Raw genomic sequence first — 20151 nt, forward strand, 5'->3', positions numbered from 1 at the left:
CAAGATCTCGCTTTTAGCAAACTCACACTTCTCATTAAGAGTGAGGCCCTCCTTCTGGAAGGTTTGGAGCACACGATGCAATCTCTGGTCATGCTCTTGCCTATCTCTGCCATATACAAGCACATCATCAGCATGACAGATTACTCCATCCAACTCTTCCAGCATCTGCGACATCCTCCTTTGGAAATGCTCTGGTGCCGATGCTATGCCAAAAGGAAGGCGGTTAAAATGGTACCTCCCAAACGGCGTGATGAAAGTTGTGAGTGGCCGTGACTCCAAAGCGAGCGGGACTTGCCAAAATCCAGAGCGAGCATCCAACTTTGTAAACACTTTGGCATCTTTCATCATAGCAAGAGACTGATCCACTGCAGGAAGAATATGCCGTTCTCTTTTCACAAAGTTATTCAGGGGGGTAAGATCCACGCATATTCTGGGTGACTTGTTTCCTGGTCTGGGGACAACAACAATGCCAGAACACCATTCTGTAGGCTCAGTTATTTTTGAAATAACTCCCATTTCTTCCATCCTCATTATTTCTTCCCTGACTGCATCCCGGAGGGGAAGAGGAACACGCCGTGGGGCGGAAAGAGCAACAGGTATGGCTCCCTGCTCTAGCTCAATGCGATAAGGCTCCTTCAACTTGCCCAAACCCCTAAACACTGTTGGGTATGCTGCCCTAAAATCTATCTCAGTGTCTTTGACTGTGTCCACTCTGTAAACTAACCCCAATGCCTCACAAGCTGGTCTACCTAACAGTGGCTGGACTAAACCTGAAACTAGGTAGACATCTTGAGATGTGCAGTGACCTTTTGCTGCCAACTGTGCCCTAAAGCAGCCCTTCGCTTCAAGTGGGTAACGAGCTGGCCCAAGAAGTTTCTTTTTAGATGGGAGTAGTTTACCATCCCTCTCACGTTTGTACAGTCTCACTGGCATGGTAGTAACATCTGCCCCTGTGTCAAGTTTAAACTGAATATTTTCCCCATTTAAGTTGACCTTTTCAACCCAGGGCTTTGACTTCACTGCATCAATCTCGCCCAAGAACACACATTCCTCGCTGTCTGCATAATCTTGGTTTTCTGTGACTTCCCTGAGCCCTACAGCTTCACTACTGCGACAAACTACAGCAAAATGTCCTTTTTTCTGACATTTTCTGCACTGTACTTCTCGGGCTGGACAATCTTTCCAAGAGTGTTTGTTCTTGCGACCACACCTGCTGCACTCCTTCTTTGGAACTTGCTTAGTTTGAATTTTTCCTTTCTTTGTGTTTATCTTTATAGCGTCCACGTTCAGTCTATTGTCCTCTGCAGAGCTGCTGTGTAAAATCGTTTGCTGCATCTTCACAGTTTCACTCTGCCTGACTTTTTGTATAGCTTTGGACAGTGTTAACTCTGAGTCCATTTGTAGCTGTTCTGACAGTCTTTTGTCCTTAATTCCAACTACAATCCGGTCCCGTATAAGTTCCTCTTTAAGCACTCCAAATCCACAATTTTCTGCTAGTTTGTGTACTGCTGTGATAAATGACTCAGCCTGCTCGCCATCTTGTTGACGTCTGGAGTTGAATTGTGCTCGTTCAAAAATGACGTTGTGTTTTCCCACGTAGTGGTTTTCAAATGCTGCTTTAACAGCTTCATAGTGCTTCTTATCTTCAGAATTTAACGGCAAAACCGCTAAAACGTCATCAGCTGCGTCTCCCATCGCATACAGGAGTGAGTTTACTTGATATTCATCAGTTTTTCCATCCAACGCAGTTGCAATACGAAACCTTTCAAATCTTCTGATCCACTTTGGCCAACTTGACGGACAGGAAAAGTCAAATGGCTCCGGGGGGGATAACTGCACTGTTGTCGCCATCCCAGCTGATGAATCCCTGGTTTCTTAACGTTCAGGACATCCGCTTGAAGTTCCTCTCTTTACTTTTTCTTTTCGCGCCGTGCCGAGCCGTATCCTAGCAACGCGGCAAAAATAGCAGCTAACGCCGAAGCTACCTGCCGTCGTCTTCCACGCCGGTCATTTACGTTGCAACTGCCCGAAAAACGTCTTCCGGCAGCCAACTACACTTTACTGACCCGACAATAATTGTGAAGACTTGCAGTTCGCCACTTCTGACACCATGTATAATAATCACACGAGACACGGCGAGTACTTGTGAACACACTGTTTAGTCATTCCCCGGAAGTCCCTTCCACCCCACACTTCAATACAAAGCATTATGGGACATGTAGTCCTAAATACCTATTACTACACTTTGCGCTGTTTTGACTGTCCTCTGGAGCCTCACTCTGTCCGCCTCAGTGCAGCCGCTGTACCAGGTGGAGACACAGTACGTCAACAGGCTCTCAATGGACGAGTGGTAGAAGGCTAGCAGCAGCTTCCTGTCCAGGTTGAATTTCCTGAGGACTCTCAGGAAGTGCAGACGCTGGTGGACCTTCTTTACCACTGCTGTGGTGTTGTGAGTCCAAGAAAGGTCGTCGGAGATCTGTACTCCGAGGAACTTGAACGTGTGGACCCTCTCCACACACACGCCTTCGATGCAGAGGGGGGGCGGCACCGTCTTGTTCCTCCTGAAGTCGACGACAATCTCCTTTGTTTTTGCAGTCTGTTGTCCTTGCACCAAGCTGTCAGTCTCTTTACCTCCTCTCTGTAGGCTGTCTCGTCACCTTTCGAGATCAGACCGACCACTGTCGCGTCGTCAGCAAACTTGACGATGCTGTTGTTGCCGTGGGCCGGGCTGCAGTCGTAGGTGTAGAGGGCGTATAGGAGAGGGCTCAGCACGCATCCTTGAGGGGAACCGGTGCTCAGCATGCAGGTGGAGGACGTGTAGGGGCCGAGCAACACAGTCTGGGGTCTGTTGGTCAGAAAGTCCTTAATCCAGATGCGTGTGAGGGCAGGGAGGCCGAGAATGTCCAGTTTGGCGACGAGGATGTCTGGGATGATTGTGTTGAATGCCAAGCTGTAGTCCACAAAGAACATCCTTGCATAGCTCCGCTGTTGTTTCAGGTGGCCCAGCACAACATGCAGAGCAGTGTTGATGGCGTCCTCAGTGGATCTGGTATGCAAACTGGTAGGGGTCCAGAGTGGGAGGAAGGCAGTCCCTGATGTGCTGGAGAACCAGCCTCTCGAAACACTTCATGATGACTGGTGTGAGAGCAACAGGACGGTAGTCATTCAGGTGGACGGCTGGTGACTTTTTGGGGACAGGAATAATGGTGGAAGTTTTCAAGCAGGAGGGGATGACTGCTTGAGCCAGGGAGCGGTTGAAGATCCTGCAGAAAACATGTGACAGTTGGTGTTTTGAGGACCTTGCCTGGTATTCCGTCGGGACCAGTAGCTTTCCTGGGTTTAACAGCCAGGAGCGCGCGCCTCACATCGTGTTCCTCTACGGTGAGTGGGGGGGAGTTGGAGCATGAAGTGCGGGGGTGTGACGGTTGGGACGAGTCAAAGCGAGCGAAGAAGCAGTTAAGCTCCTCTGCCAGCGATGCACTCGGGTCTGCAGAGGTCGTGCTGCTGCCACGGAAGTTGGTGATGCTCCGTAGACCCTGCCACACCTCCCGTGGTCTGTTACTGGCAAGGTGGGCCTCCAGCCTCCCCTTGTAGGTTGCCTTGGCTAGCTTGATGCCTTTGCTCAGGTCAGCACGAGCCACCCTGTACTGGGCTTTGTCGCCTGACCTGAAGGCAGCGTCACGGGCCTTGAGGAGAGAGCGAACCCTGCTGGACATCCAGGGCTTCGCATTTGGGAAGGTCCGTATAGTCCTGTGTAGGGACACAGTTTCCATGCAGAACTTGATGTAGTCCAGTACACAATGTGTGTAGACATCAAGGTCCTGATGATCAAAGAGGCCCCAGTTTGTGTCTTGAAAGCAGTCCTGTAATTCACTCATGGCGCCGTCACGCCAGGTTTTCACAGTCTTTGTGGTGGGCCTGAATCTGCGCCTGAGAGGGGTGTATGCAGGTGCGAGCTGCAAGGACAGGTGGTCTGACTGGCCGAGGGGGGCGAGTGGGAGGGCCCTGTATGCGTGCTTGATGTTCGAGTACACATGGTCGAGAGTGTTGTCTCCCCTCGTTGGGCACTTGACATGCTGGTGAAACTCTGGGAGTACAGTCTTTAAATTGGCCTTATTAAAGTCTCCCGCTACTACGTGAACGCCATCAGGGTGGGCCCGCTGATGTTTATTGATGACGCACGCGAGTAGCGAGAGCGCCGTGCTAGTGCTAGCGTCGGGAGGGATGTAAACAGCTGTGACAATCACGACCGTTAGCTCCCTCGGGAGAAAATAAGGCCGGCATTTAACGGACATGAACTCGATGTCGGGGGAAGAGTGCTTCTCGACGATCGTGCTATCGCCGCACCAGTTCTCATGCACGTAAACACAGAGCCACCCCGCCCCTTCTCTTACCGGTGTCCCTCGTCCGATCCGCGCGATGTAGCGAGCGCCCGGCCAGCTGGATGCTAGCGTCGGGGACGTCTGCGTGCAGCCAGGATTCCGTGACGACGATCACACTGCTGTCTCGCACATAGCGGTTTCCCAGGATTTGTAATCCCAGGCCGTCGATTTTGTGGACCACGGATCTGGCGTTGGTGAGGTACAGGCTCGGCAGTGGTTGCCTATGGGGCTGCCGTCGCAGCCGTTGCAAGACACCGGACCTGCAGCCCCGCTACTGCTTCCTCTCTCTGCGTCGCCTGCGCCGCCTCCCGGTCCCGATGACAAGCCACGGTGAGCCGGGCAGCCTCGCCAGTTCGTCCGGAATTTTGCGATCATAGCATATTCAGTAAATATAAACCTGCTAAATTAAATAATTGACATTCTGTCCCATAAATGTTTAAAATGCCGGTAATTGCCATACAATCCTTCAAGGGTCGACGAGCGATGTTCGGGAGGAGGAGCAGTGGTGGTGGTGCGTTTCCCTCGGGCATGTGTCGGTAAATCCAGCGGAGTTCAGCGGCAGTGGATTGAAGTTGTCCTGACACAGGTTGATGACATGACAGGAACAGGCAGAAGTGCGAGAAGCAGACTGGCCTGCGGGTCCACATGGCAGACAGGTGCTAACTTTGATAGGTAAGCTAAACTTTAGCCACAGTAGACGCGTCAGCGACTATGCAATCGGTGGGTGGCATTCATGAGAATCGGGATCGCTCAACATACAGATAATAAATAAAATCACTGTAACTGGAGGGATTGTAAACTGCTAAAGCAGGTACAACAAGCGGATCCAAAAAATTTCTGAGAGTTACCGGTGAGCAGTGGCAGCCAAACGTGCCAGCGTCCACCCAACCGGGAGTTGATTCAATATTCACAATATTTTATTATTTTGTCGTACAGTTGTTTAAAAATGGCTCGCTATCGCCCCCTAGAAAAAAAAAACAACAAAAAAAAACAGCCCCATATCTCTGTTTCACCAAACTGAAAATTTGATGAAGTGTGTACAAAGCCAAGACCTAATAAAAAGTCTCATGGAGCCGTATGCTAAATTGAACAGGAAGTCGGCCATTCTAAATTTATCAGAATCCGAAATCCTTTTATTGTCATTGTACAGTGTGCAACAAGATTAGGGAGCTCCCCTCTCCAGTGCAATACAACAATAATTTAATCAAATATATAAATTAGATAAATAAGAGAATAAATATTGTGATGGAAAATAGTATGAAATTGGAGAAATACAACACAATACGTCGCTGTTCAGCAAGGCAAGGGTGGTCGTGTGTGTGTGCATGTGTGTGAGAGTTCAGAATGGTGATGGCTCTCGGAAAGGAAATGTTTTTCAGTCTATTAGTCTTTGATTTGATGCACCTGTAGTGCCTGCCAACAAATTTACTTCAAACATTGACGAGGCTTTGAAAACAAAAGCTGCTCTAACTTTAACTACAAGCAAATTCCTCTTGAAGATTCCTCACGTTATTTCTCGGAAATATTTCACATTTCCAACGTGCCAGTACCCCAACGTTGTCCGGGTGGCGAGGGCCCTTTATAGCTGCTCGCAGCTCTAGTTTTTAATTAATTTTTTTAAATCAATGGTGATGACAGTGAAATATGTCTGGTCTGGTATCATGATAGCTGGAGGATATTTTGTCATGATATTTTAGTCAGGCCTGATAACAGTGATGTATGCTGATTTCAGGCTACTTTTATTTTGAAATGCCGTATCACATTTTGGTGGGACCGCAATTGATGGACAACTGGGGTTGTCTAGTGTCCCCCAAAATGGGTCTGATATCACGATAGCTCGAGGGTATTTTGAAATGATTATTTTAAAATCAGTGTTGATGACAATGAAATGTGCATATTTCAGGTGTTTTTTTTTTATTGTGAAATTACACCAGATTTTGATGGGACCACTTTTGATGAACAGCTGGGGTCGTCGAGTGTCCAACAAAACTAGTCTGGTATTACGACAGCTCCAGCTCTTTTATTTTAAAATGCCTCCTTACATTTTGATGGGACTACTTTTGGTGGAAAGCTGTGTTGGCTTGTGTCCTCCAAACCTGGTTTGGTATTACCATAGCTAGAGGATATTTTTTAATGAAATTTTAAAGTCAGGCATGATGACAGTGAAATGTGCAGATTTCAGGCAACTTTTAGTTTGAAATTACAAATTAGATTGCAATGGGACCACTTTTTATGGACAGCTGGGGTAGTCTCGTGTCCCACAAAACTGGTCTGGTATCACGAAAGCTCGAGCGATGTTTTTTTTTAACTCAGTGGTGATGACCGTGAAATAAGCGAATTTCAGGCTACTTTTATTTTGAAGTGCCACATCACATTTTGATGTGACCACTTTTGGTGGACAGCTGGTGTGGTCTAGTATCCCCAGTCCTGGTTTGGTATCACGATAGTTTGAGGATATTTTTTAAAGATTTTTCTTTTAAATCAGTGTTGATCACAGTGCATATTTCAGGTGATTTTTTTATTTTGAAATGCCACATCAAATTTTGAAGTGACCACTTTTTGTGGACAACTGGGGTGGTCTGGTGTCCCGCAGAACTCGTCTGGTATCACGATAGCTTGAGGATTTTGTAATGATTTAAATTTTTTTAATCATTGGTGACGACAGACAAATAAGCAAATTTTCACGCTTTTATTTTTAAATATCCAATCAGATTTTGATGGGACCACATTTGTTTTTCCGGTTCCGTCGCCACGCGAGTGGCTACCTGCTAGAGCAGCACGGCTCACTATTTGAGCCTTTTTCGCGTGTTTTTCCCTTTACCCAGTTTTATTTATTTTACCTCATCGCAGCAATGGACATCCAAATTGCGGTGGTTTTATTGCTGCTGAGGGCTGTTTTTTGCGTGATCGTGTCCGGAGATGTCACTGGGAGCTACGGATCAATCGTTTACACAAGAGATCATATGTTAGCACTTCGTGCTAACCCCGTGCCGACTCCCGGAGCGAGACCCGATATCCCCCGCGAGTTGAGGAGGAAGAGACGGGGGATGTCGCGCGGGGGCGAAACGCCAGGCAAAGAGGAGGCGTGACCACCCCGTCCTCCCGTCCGTTTTTATGGGAAATGTTAGATACCTTCCCAAGAAAATGGACGAGCTAACAGCGCTAACGCGGCACGAGAGGAACTTCCAATGAGCTAGCTTGCTGATGTTCACGGATTCATGGCTAACAGAGCTAACGCCGGACACCGTTGTGGAATTTGACGGCTTCCAAATACTACTTGCGGACAGGACACTGGAAAGCGGTAAGAGGAAAGAGGAGGGCTGGCTGTGTTTGTTAATGATAGATAGTGTAACCCTAGGCACATCACAGCTAAGGAGCAACTTTCCAGTCGGGACAATGAGCTGCTAGCTGTTAGCATGCGTCCATACTTGACAAGCATCGCGAGTTAACAAGGACGCGCACGTAACAGGTGCGTGAGTAAACTGCTTAAAACTTTGATCGTCATTCGGCTGACCTACAAATTGAGACGCTACAGTCAGTTTGACGTTTTTGTTTGCTTCATTGTGGATTGACATGGAGGAACAAGACAGTGGAAAGCGGACATTAAAAATGACGGAGAAAAGCTGTAGAAGATCACAAGCCTAAACGGATGCAGGCACGCAGCTGCAAATTTGCTCAATTGACCTCCATGCAACGTCAAATTGAACAATTGATGGAGGATGATGCAAATGTTGACGCTGTAAAAAACTGAGGTTCGTGTTTGCTTTAGCGGCATGGAGCAAGAATTTGTGGACCTCAATTCCGGTCTGCAAAATTTAAAGACTGAAGAGGATTTTGCCGATGACCAAAATAACTGGTTTGATCCAAAAAATGTAATTAATGGAAATGTGAGCAATGGAAGAAGGACGTTTTGAAACGTGCAGAGGAAGGATGCAATAAACAAATATCACCTGCTGATAGTAGAGCTGCATCAACTAACTACACCCATAGAAGTAGAAGTAAAGAATCTAACAGACAGAAGCTCACTTCTGTCAACGTCTTCAATTAAATTAAAGGCTCAAATGGAACGAGCATGTTTAAAGGCAAAGGCTGCTGATTTACAACAAAGGTTGGCACTTGAGCAAGAAGAAGCTGCAATTAAAGCAAAGAAGGAAATGCATGCAATGCAAACGGCACTCCCTGAGTCTGATGGATGTCTTGAGAAGATATGAAAATACCCAGGAGGATGGTATCCACATTCCTGATGAGTGTGTTACAATTTAAACAAGGAAAAACATTCAATTACCATCACAGCCTATCAGAGCAACAAGCAGTGTTGACCTGAAATGCTCCCACTTCGACTATTCCAATGGCTAGATTTCCACATCAGACAGAAAGTAGAGAACAACAGGGACATGTGATTGATGGCCTTTGCCACGCAATCTCACAGCAAGCCAGTGTCGCAGAATACTTAGCAAAGAGTCAAAAAGCATCGCTTCTTCCCGAACTTTCCATTCCTACGTTTAAAGGCGACCCTCTGCATTATAAAACCTCTATAGGTGCCATTGAACATGGGATTGAAGGCCGTACAAGTGATAACCGTGATCATCTTCAATTTTAGCTGCAGTATACTAGTGAACAACCACATGAGTTGGTGAAGAGCTGCATCCATATGGAACCTCTGACAGGATATACCAAAGCAAAACAAATCTTGAAGGAGTTTTATGGTGATGACTTCATGATAGCAGAAGCATATTTAAAGGAAGCCATGGATTGGCCAACAATCAAGTCTGAAGATGGTGTTGCACTTCAGTCTTTCACATTATTCCTTATGGGCTGTTCGAACATAATGGCAGATGTTAATTACATGGAGGACTTGGACAACATGGCTAATATAAAGGCATTGGCAAACAAACTTCCATACAGACTTATAGAATCTTGGAGAAAATTTGCCTGCAATCTCCAAGAAAGAACAAATAGAAGAGTGAAGTTTAAGGATTTTGTTGACTTTGTTGACAAGCACGAAAGATTTCTATAAAACAGAAAACAAAATCACAACACACAGAAACAACAAAATCAAAGAAAGTCTTCACAACAGTCATTGTGCCCGCCAAGATGGAAAACAACAAAACCACCACGCCAAAGGCAGAACCTGTTTCAGTGGATGCTATTGCCAAACCATGTGCTAATTGTAATGGAGAGCAACACAGTCTCACAATTGGTAAGGAATTTAGGAGAAAGCATCACAAGGATAAGATTGACTTCTTGAGGAGCAAGGGTCTGTGTTTTGCATGTTTGATGCACGGTCGCATTAGCAGTTGCTGGAAACAAAAGCTTCAATGTCAAGAATGCTCTAGACTGCATCCTACAGCACTACACATTGTCCATAAACTTCTGCAAAGAAACAGCCTAAGACGATTGTGAATAGCAGTACCTATTAAGCGCCCTCGTACAAACAACAGAAACCTGGGGTGTCACTGGGGCCTGTAAATAGGACTGCATCCTTTCAATAATTCCGGTATGGGTCAAGGCACAAAAAGGAACCAAGACAGTGGCGACTTACTGTCCGGTTTAAAAATGCCCTGACGCCTTTTTTAGACTGAAATAACTTACTAAAGTTTTCGTTTTGTGCCATTCAGAATGGGAGAGGGAGCCAGGAGGCGAAACAGCCGTCTTGCCAGTTCAATCCCGCACACCCTCTGACTCTCACCCTCCGTTCTGCCTTTTTATTGAAACTAACTCATCAATAACTAATCACCAGAAGACAGAAAAGCATCAACAACTAATCACCAAGAGACAGAAAACATCAATAACTCACGGTATAAAGGTCAGTTTAACTAAAGCATCAATAACTAATCACCAGGGACTCCAGCAGGCAGAAAATCATAACCCAAGGTCAGTTTAACTAAACACATCTTCAGGATACGGTGTCTGTGTGTGTGTGTGTTAAAATAACAAGTAAGTGTCTCTGTGTGTGTTCAACATTAATGAGTGTATAAAAACATGATTATGAATACACAAACTGATTACCTATCCTCAGCCCATCTTACATTTCCCTCCTGTTGTGGATTTAAAAATCATGTCCTTACGGCTTTAAGACAGATCATCATAATGAAATCATACAACAGTGTGATCATCAGTGGAGGAGCGAAAACCTCACATTAGGGAAAAATTCCCCTCCTCCCTTCCGGCGTAGAATGAGATCCTCATAATTTGATGACCATCAGGGAATAAAACTTGTCCCTGGGGTGACTTGGTGGAGGCCCTTGCCTCGTTGTAGGAGAGATAAGATAAGATAAGATAAGATAAGATGTCCTTTATTAGTCCCACAATGGGGAAATTTGAGGTGTTACAGCAGCAAAGATATAGATCACACAGAGTCGGCGGCGTAATGTAGCCGTTAATGTATAACATTAGCAGCAGACATTCAGAAAAAGCATGCAAATATACACAGTATAAACGTATCTAAGTGTAAGGAAACACTCCTAATGTTTGTCCATTATACGGAGGGGGAAACGCTGTAATGATAAAGACTACTGAATGATTGAAAATACTGCAATCATAAAAATATTGCAATGATAAAAGTACTGTAATGGTAAGAGTACTGAAATGATAGAAAAGTACTGCATGATAGAAAATACTGCAATGGTAAAAGTACTGTAATAGTAAAAGTACTGCAACGATAGAAAAATACTGCAATGATGAAAGTACTGCAATGGTAAAAGTACTGCAATGGTAAAAGTACTGTAATAGTAAAAGTACCGCAATGATAGAAAAATACTGCAATGATAAAAGTACTGCAATGATAAAAGTACTGTAATAGTGAACATCCTGCAGTGGTAGAAATACTACAGTGATAGAAGTATTGTAATAAGAATACTGTAATGGTAAACAAAATACATCATTGGTCAATATTTAAGTACACCCTTGGCTGAAAGTACAGTAGTAGTTAATATTGCATCCTAGGACTGCACAATTGCACTAATGCCCTCCCGTTTGTAGGCCTGACCCAATGTTCTTGTTAAAAAGTCTGACAGCAGTTGGCAGGAAGGAGCGGCGAAATCTCTCTTTGGTACAGCGAGGGTGTAAAAGTCTGTCACTGAAGGAGCTGTAAAGTGTTCTCAGAGTGTCATTGAATGGGTGGGCTGGTTTGTCCAGCATTGATGACAGTTTTGCCGTCATCCTTCTGCCCCCCACTGAGTCCACAGAGTCCAGGGAGCAGCCCAGGACAGAGCTGGCCCTCCTCACCAGTTTGTCCAGTCTCTTTTTGTCTCGGCCCGAGATGCCTCCTGCCCAGGAGACCACTCCATAGAAGATGACTGATGAAACCACCGAGTCATAGAAGTTCCTGAGGAGTGTTCCCCGAACGCCAAAGGACCTCAGCCGCCTGAGTAGGAAGAGTCTGCTCTGACCCTTCCTATAGAGAGCGTCTGTGTTGTCGCTCCAGTCCAGTTTATTGTTCAGATGAACACCCAGATACTTGTAAGTTGAGACCCTCTCAACGTCTGTTCCCTGGATATTCACTGGTGCAGGTGGAGAGTGCCGACGCTTGCGGAAATCCACCACCAGCTCTTTGGATTTCCCAGCGTTGATTTGGAGGCGGTTCTGCTGACACCAGTCCACGAACCCCTGCGTAACCCCTCTGTACTCCCGATCGTCATCGTCAGTGATGAGGCCGACAATCGCAGAGTCATCAGAGAACTTCTGCAGGTGACAGGTTGTGGAATTGTATTTGTAGTCCGAGGTGTAGAGGGTGAACAGGAAGGGAGCCAGCACAGTTCCCTGCGGCGCTCCCGTGCTGCAGAGGAGCACGTCAGACACACAGTCCTGTGTTCTCACGTACTGTGGCCGGTTTGTGAGGTAGTTGTGAATCCATGTGATGAGGTGGTGGGCCACTCCCGCCTGCTCCAGCTTGTCTCCCAATAAGGCGGGCTGGATGGTGTTGAAAGCACTTGAGAAATCAAAGAACATGATCCTCACCGTGCCCCCTGCCTTCTCCAGGTGGAAGAGTGAAGTGTGGAGCAGGTAGATGATGGCATCATCCACACTGATGCCAGGCTGGTATGCAAACTGGAGTGGGTCCATTGAGGAGCTGACCAGGGGGCGCAGATGGACGAGGACCAGTCTCTCCAGGGTCTTCATCAGATGAGACGTCAGCGCCACTGGTCTGAAGTTGTTGAGCTCCTTCGGATGGGGTGTCTTTGGAACCGGAACCAGGCAGGATGTTTTCCACAGCTGGGGGACTCTGCCCAGCTTCAAGCTCAGGTTGAACATGTGCTGGACGATTCCACACAGCTGGTCTGCGCAGGATTTGAGGAGCTGGGAGCTGATCCCATCTGGGCCTGCCGCCTTCCTCGCCTTCATCTTCCTCAGCTGGTTCTTCACCTGAGATGTTGTGAGGAACAAGGCTGAGCAGGAGGAAGTGGTGGTTGTCTGATGAGGCTGGGAACTGGAGCCTGTGGAGAGAGAGAGGGGCGAGAGAGGGGGAGAGAGGGTCTTGTTCGCAGTGGCAGGAGGGGTGGGTGGGGGCTGCATCAGGGAAGCCTGAGCGGGGTCAGACATTTGATCAAACCTATTGAAAAATAGGTTCAACTCATTTGCCCACTGAAGCCCCCCCCCCTTCTGGGTCTTACCTGCTTGTCCGTGGCCTGAGATGGTCTTCAGGCCCCTCCAGACATCCCTGGCATTGTTCCGCTGCAGTTGTTCTTCCATCCGCATCCTGTAGGACAGCCGTCCTTACCTCCCGGATCTTCGTGTATGGTGTGTGTGTGTGTGTGCACGTGTGAGGACAGGGGCAAGAAGTCCATGTGTTTTTACGTTTCAGTGTCCAGTTTGAGTTCGTCATTCTCAACATTAATCAGGTTGTAATGGTACATTTGGGCAACAAACCTACGATTAACCATCGTCTTTGTCATAAAAATAATGCAACATGAACAGACTACACATAACAAAATGAAAACTATAATTATCCCTATATATTGTTTTTTAAATTCTTCATAGTGGTCATAACATCAATAATTGTTTCATTTTTATTAAAAATTTAAATGCAGTAATGTACTCCAATCAAGGCTGATATTCCTTTATGTACGTCATTAATTTCCAAACAATATCTAATCTTTTTGTTCTGTGGCTTCAACATATTTATCATCTCATCAATATTAGCACCACAGAGTACTGAGTTTCGAGATCCTCACAATAGTCGTTCTCAAAATGATATTTTATTTTTATCAATTTAGCTTTGTTAAGGTAAGATATTTTATTGACAATCTAACATTAATATGCAAAGAACATGTACATTAGTACGAAATGTAAAAGAAAATTGTGGTGGGGGGGTGCGAATTGTTTTCTTCTTGGTAGGGGTAGCATGACAGGAAATAATTGAGAACCACTGGTCTAGTCACACACCAGCTCGGGTTCATTCCCTACCAGAGAAATGACATTCCATGTCCCCAGAGCTAGGCGCTTTATGTTGCCGGGGATTGGACTGCCTTTGACTGCCTCCTAGCTCAAAGGAAACCCAAATTCTTTGGTCCCGCCCACTGGTAGTGAGCCGAAGCCCTTGTATTAAATAATAAATAAATACATAAAATAAAAAAATTAATAAATTTAAAAAACGGACCGATCCACTGCTTGGGTTAGTTTGACCCACCTTGAGATCCGTTCCCACTCAGTGACAGTGTCTACAAGCCACTGCCACCAGGCCAGTGAACCCAACGTCCAGGCAGTGACAAAAAACGTGATCAAATTACATTGCTCATCATAAGGTGTTTGTGAGACGCTCTTTGTATGTTTCCTCAATTAAGACCTGTTTTCCATTGGTGTATTTGAAAAAAGTGGTGAACCTGTTAAATTCACTACAAAACGTTAAGAAGATGAAAGTAATGTTTGAAGGAATATTATTTTTCTATCGACATGCCGGCGGGCGGGCACAGATAGAGAGTGATAAAGCAGCACCACCCGCGCGGGGCGTGCTGACGAAAAGGCAAGCGCTCCTCCTCTCATCGCGTCCTTATTAAGACAGAAAAAAGACGCTGTTGAATTTTACCTATTCGCAGTTCGAGCAGGTGCTTAACGCTGGAGAATATCACCACTTCGAAGTTCGAACTGCTGTTGAAACGGAGAGGTAAGTGTTTTTCGTTGGGTTTTTTTCAAAACATGCGTCGAGTGCATTTGTTCATAGTTAGAGATAGTTGTGTGGAAAACACTATACAAAGTAGCACCATGGATGTGGGCCTACAACACTGGCCTAGCAAACATGTGCTCCTACATCGACATAATTGACGAGCTCCAGTTAAGCATTGAATAATTATAAAACGTCATGGTGCTTTTACTCATTTAAAGAACTAAACCGACGCGTATTGTCATCCGGTGGTCAGGTTTGCATTGAATGTGAGCACGAGGGACGCTAGCTTGTTGCGTTAGCTTTGCGGAGCTAACAGCTTGCACTTTTGTTATAGAACCACAGAATGCAAGTACTATGATAATTTCTGTCATTAATTTTTGTGTAAGACACGATGTTCACTGGTTAATTACATGATTCTTAAAGCAAAGGTTACTGTGAATGCAATTTTGGTAAGATTTTTGTAGTCACACTGCATAAATCTGTCTGTGTCTGTTGTTTAAACTTCAATATAAACTATTCTGGTTGAAATCGTTAATTGGGATGGAGGAATTGATGTTTTTTTAATTTATAATTTATTTTTCTTACACTGATATTGTTAAAACTCCATTTAGCCCATAGTATTAATAATTCTCAACACAATACTGTCTTTTTTCTTTATAGAATAAACAATGCCTTCCCTGAGATGCAGGAAGTCCCCAAAGCAGGATACTATTGAACATGCAGTCAAGGGTCTGGACAAGACTGCAGAGTTAGAAGCGAAGAATATAAACTAATTTAAAGGTATGATGTTAACGCTTTTGCTAAGATATATTATTGTTTTCTGATAACCAAGCTGACATCGTTTTTTAAGTGGTTATTTTACATTAAGAGTGTCTTGACCTTTTCTTTTGCCACTTTTGTCAGTTTCAAGTTATTTCAGTGAGTGTGAAACCTGATGGTAGGAGTTCTATCTAAATTAAGGCTGTACTTGATGACGCCCTCCGGCATTTTTATACCACAATAGACCGGTGAACAAGTCCGATATTGATAGTCTAGTGTAAAGCACGTAATACGTCACAGAGATCACGTGACGCGATCCAATATGACTGTGTACAGTGTATGTCATTGTTTTGAAACTAAATAATCTTAAAGTTTTTTTTTTACGTAACCAGGTGCAATTGACATTTGTACTTTCAGTCCTAATACATACTGGCTAATGCAATGCTGGAAAATGAATTTTGGCTGGTCTGTTCCTTTAAAATCATAAAGAAGGGCTCTGCTCTATCCCTCACAAGAAGCAATGTTTCAAACCACCCTACATTAGTATAGTGGCCCAAATGAATATGATGACTCCTTATTTGTGTGCTTAAAAATATGACGAAGCTAACTTGATTTCCCTGTTAACTAGGTCGAGGAGTATTTACCAAGGCCCCTTTCAGGAAAGACGACTTTATTCTTTATTATGGAGTACAGAGGAAAATTGATAGATTCTGATGAATCTCAACGCAGGAAGATGGATGGAAGAGGCACTGTCTTTTTGTTTGACTTCCGCCGGCAAGAAAAAACTTGGAGGTGAGGCAAAGATTGAGATGTTATCTTATTTTTGTTTTTATTTAAAAAAATAAACACATACTCATCCCATAAGTGTTAGGGGAAAAATCATTCTCTAAGCAAAAATGTATAATTACTTTTATTCATGCGTTGAATCTGTACAAATGAAAATATAGATCATGAAGTCTCAAAGACAAGCTGTTAATAGGGTCTGATTCCAATAGAAATTTCTTGTATGATTTGATTTAGATTTTAAAATTGTGGATTTCCTATTTTTATGTTTTGTGTACACAAGATTGTCTCAAAGATTAATTTCTGACATTGTTTGAATAATTGTTTTTTTTTTTTTAATCTATTTTAAGTGTTGATGCAGCTCAAGAAGATGGCAGTCTGGGAAGACTGGTTAATGATGACCACATGCACCCCAACTGTAAAATGAAGAAGATGACAACAGAGGACAGACCACACCTCTGTCTGTTTGCGCTCCGAGACATTGATGTTGGCGAAGAAATAACTTAAGACTATGGACCAGCTGGCCTTGGAGAACACAGGTTTGTAAGATGCATCTTTAAGTACAATAACAGAGCCCACTTGTGGTGTTCTGGTGATGTAGTTTCCAATTAGTTTGGCAATCTAATAAATGTATGTGAGGTTTCTATGGAAGTTGAACATGCTGACTGACTGGGGGAGTTCTCCATTGTCCACTATCTGTAATTCAAATTTGTGGGTCTGAGTCAAAGTTTGGCTCTGCAGGAACAACGAACTGGTCAGGGAGTGACAGTATTACAAAGTTCTGCGTTACTCCTTTCTGGGCGGTGGCCCTGTTAGGCCATCATATGCCATATTGCAAATATCCCCATTGTGGGACTAATTAAGGACATCTTTATGTTGTGGTTTCCCTACCAGAACCAGCACCAACCCTGTATATTCATGATATAAAACACTGTTTCAATTTGATATTTAGCCTTTCTATACTGTAAAAATAGAAGACCCCAGGCTTTCCTGCGCGCCCTTGCCCAATTGGTGGTGTTCAGGAGACAACCTGGGACTGAAATATCAGTCACAACCAGTGTTGTTTTCGTCACTGATGACTATGACGAAAATACTTCGTTAACGCCCCTTTTTTAATGACGATGACAAGCTATACGAGGTTCTTTTATGACGAAAACATGACGTGATGTACATGAATTTTTTTCGTTGACTAGACAAAATTGTTAGCATGTGGTTCATAAATTATTTTATGTTGCTTTTAGTGAAATAAAGCCACAACAGTTGCCCAACAAAATGTTTTGCTTCTCTGCTTATTTTGGAGCAGTGAGCATTGATTCCACTGTTGCCACTTTTTTCTGTTTGTAATGAAGAATCCTTTGTAGTCCATCCAAAAGTCTTTGTTATTGGGTGGAAACCTTGAATGCCTTGTTTTAACTCAAATGGACTTAAACCCATCCATCCATCCATCCATCCGTTATCTGTACCGCTTCTCCTCACTAGGGTCGCGGGGGGTGTTGGAGCCTATCCCAGCTGTCTTCGGCAGTAGGCGAGGTACACCCTGAATTGGTGTCCAGCCAATCGCAGGACATGCATAGACGAACAACCATCCACGCTCACACTCATGCCTCGGGGCAATTAGAGTGTCCAAGCAACTTGCCATGCATGTTTTAAGAATATGGGAGGAAACCGGATTACCCAGAGGAAACCCACGCAGGAAGGCCGGAGCCAGAATCGTACCTACGACCTCAATATTGTGAGGCCATCATGCTAACCAGTTGGGCCACCGTGCCGCTTGGACTAAAACCTTTGTGAATAAATTGACGAAAACTAGGGTAAAACTTTTTTTGCGTTTCCGTCGATTAAAACTGGACTAAAACCCTTTTTTTAGTTTTCGTTGACTAAAACTGGACTAAAACTATAACGAATTGGGATGACTAAATGTGATGTAAACAAATCAGCACTTTGTCCAAATGACTTGGACAAAATCTAAAATGCCTGCCAAAAACAACACTGGTCACAACACGTGTCTACAGAAGATTAATTGGCATGGGCGAAATTAATTAGTTTTATTTCATTCATGAGCTTATGTTTTGTTTTGGGTGGCTAAGGCTTAAAATGTGTAAAAATCTAATCCAACCTCAAATATAATTAATTCAATAAATTTATGATGCTACTAAAACATCGAAGCAGCCTCCTCCAGGCTTTACAGACTCAGAAATGGAGGTATGCGTATCGTGTGCTCATCCTGTCGTGTCTCGAGATGTTAAAATTGCAGTTAGATAGACGTGTGCTGATTAGACAAGACTTCTAATATATCTGGTGTCACAGGATATTTGTCAGTGAATGTGTATGTCTGGTTTGAGGCTCACTCAGCTTTTTCTTGTGTTGTGGGGTCCAGTTGAGTTGAATTGCGAGTCAGGTATGTTGGCCATCTGACACCCAACTGTCAGGTTTGCGTTCGTGGGGACCCCGTAGAGCCATTTTTATTGTTGACATAAATCATAGCTAATCATCTTTTCCTTCATTATCATATGAAATACAGTTAGGAGTTGTATGTGCCTTTACTATGTTATAATCTTAGAACCTACCAGCCACTACAGCTGTCCGACAAGAAGACTTTTGGCTGTCCTGTGCTCCATTGCGGCCCTGGTGGCGTTCAAAAGACAACCTGTGACTGAAATATCAGTCACAACATATCTCTACTGAAGATTAATTGTCATGCGCTAAAGTAATTGGTTTTGTTTCATTCGTGAACTTGTTCGTTAAAATGTGTAAAATTCTGATCCATTTTCTTTTTTTTAATTCATTAAATTAATATTCAACTTGTTCATTAGGATGGAGGACAACCGACAATGACTGAATCGGCTGAGGTTGATGCCACCAGAACATCGAAGCAGCCTTCTCAAGGTTTGACAGACTCTGAAAAGGAGGTATGCGTATCATGTGGTCATCCTGTCGTGTCTTGAGATGTTAAAATTACAGTTAGATAGACCTGTGCTGGTTGGACAAGTTTTCTAATATATCTGGACATAAATCGTAGCTAATAATATTTTCCCTCATCATCATATGATATACAGTTATGCGTAGTGTATGTCTTTACTATGTTACAATCTAAGAACCTACCAGCCACTACAGTTCTCTCATTGGGAGACTTAAGCTTTCGTCAGGCTGTCGACTGCTGCATTGCCCTCTTATTGGCTTTAAGTACACAACCTGTAACTGAATTATCTGTCAGAACAGAACCTATGTGTCCACAGCAGGTGATTTGGCATGTGGATTCTTCAGATTTTTAGAAAATAGGTAAAATTGTGATCAAAAGTTTAAAATGTATAAAATTCTGGTATAGTTTGCAATAGTATATCTATTAAATCATTTCAAAACTTCTTAACAAGGATGGAGAACATTGGCTGTGACCGAATTGGTTGAGGTTTACATTACCAGGACCATTGAGCAGCCTCCTCGGGATCTACAAATTTAGGAATGAAGATATGCATCCCATGTTACAATCCTGTTATGGCCCGAGGTTTTGAAGTTGCAGTTACATATTGGGCTGGGCGATATGGCTGATAAGTACATAGCGATATAAGTATTTCATATGGGTCCATCGATACACATTGAATTCTTTTTTCATATTATTTTATTCATTATTTTTTTTATTTTCCAATATTTTCACTGCCCTGTTAAAAAAACATTTAATGTAGTTTTCCTCCCGGGAGCTTTTTGTTACGGTCAATTAAGTGTTTTTGTTAAATATAGCTGCGTAGAATAATTATATGCATTATTATCGTACCACAATGTTTTGGTTTTGCAAATAATTTCCTAAAATCATTCTAATTTTGTTATTACATTATTTTGTCATAATATCATTCATCAATATTTTAGTTTTTTTTTTTTTTCAAATAGAATTAAGACCTTTTTCTGTGCAGATTCCTCTGGGGATTAAGTATTTAATGGGTTCTCAATTTTCTCTTGGACTCTGATGCAACCCAGTCTCCTCCCTTGGACAAAAAATATGGGCTGAATCTTCCTTGGAATAACGACACAGATTCTGACGAATCATTGTCAAATCCTGCCCCTGAACTTTGTGCCTCAGACCCAGACCATATTACTATCCCAAGGCTCAGGAGGACCAAAAGTATACAGGTA

This window comes from Idiotropiscis lumnitzeri, unplaced genomic scaffold (genome assembly GCF_059441095.1).
Source record: "Idiotropiscis lumnitzeri isolate Australia: NSW breed Sydney's pygmy pipehorse unplaced genomic scaffold, RoL_Ilum_1.0 HiC_scaffold_26, whole genome shotgun sequence".
NCBI lineage: Eukaryota > Metazoa > Chordata > Actinopteri > Syngnathiformes > Syngnathidae > Idiotropiscis > Idiotropiscis lumnitzeri.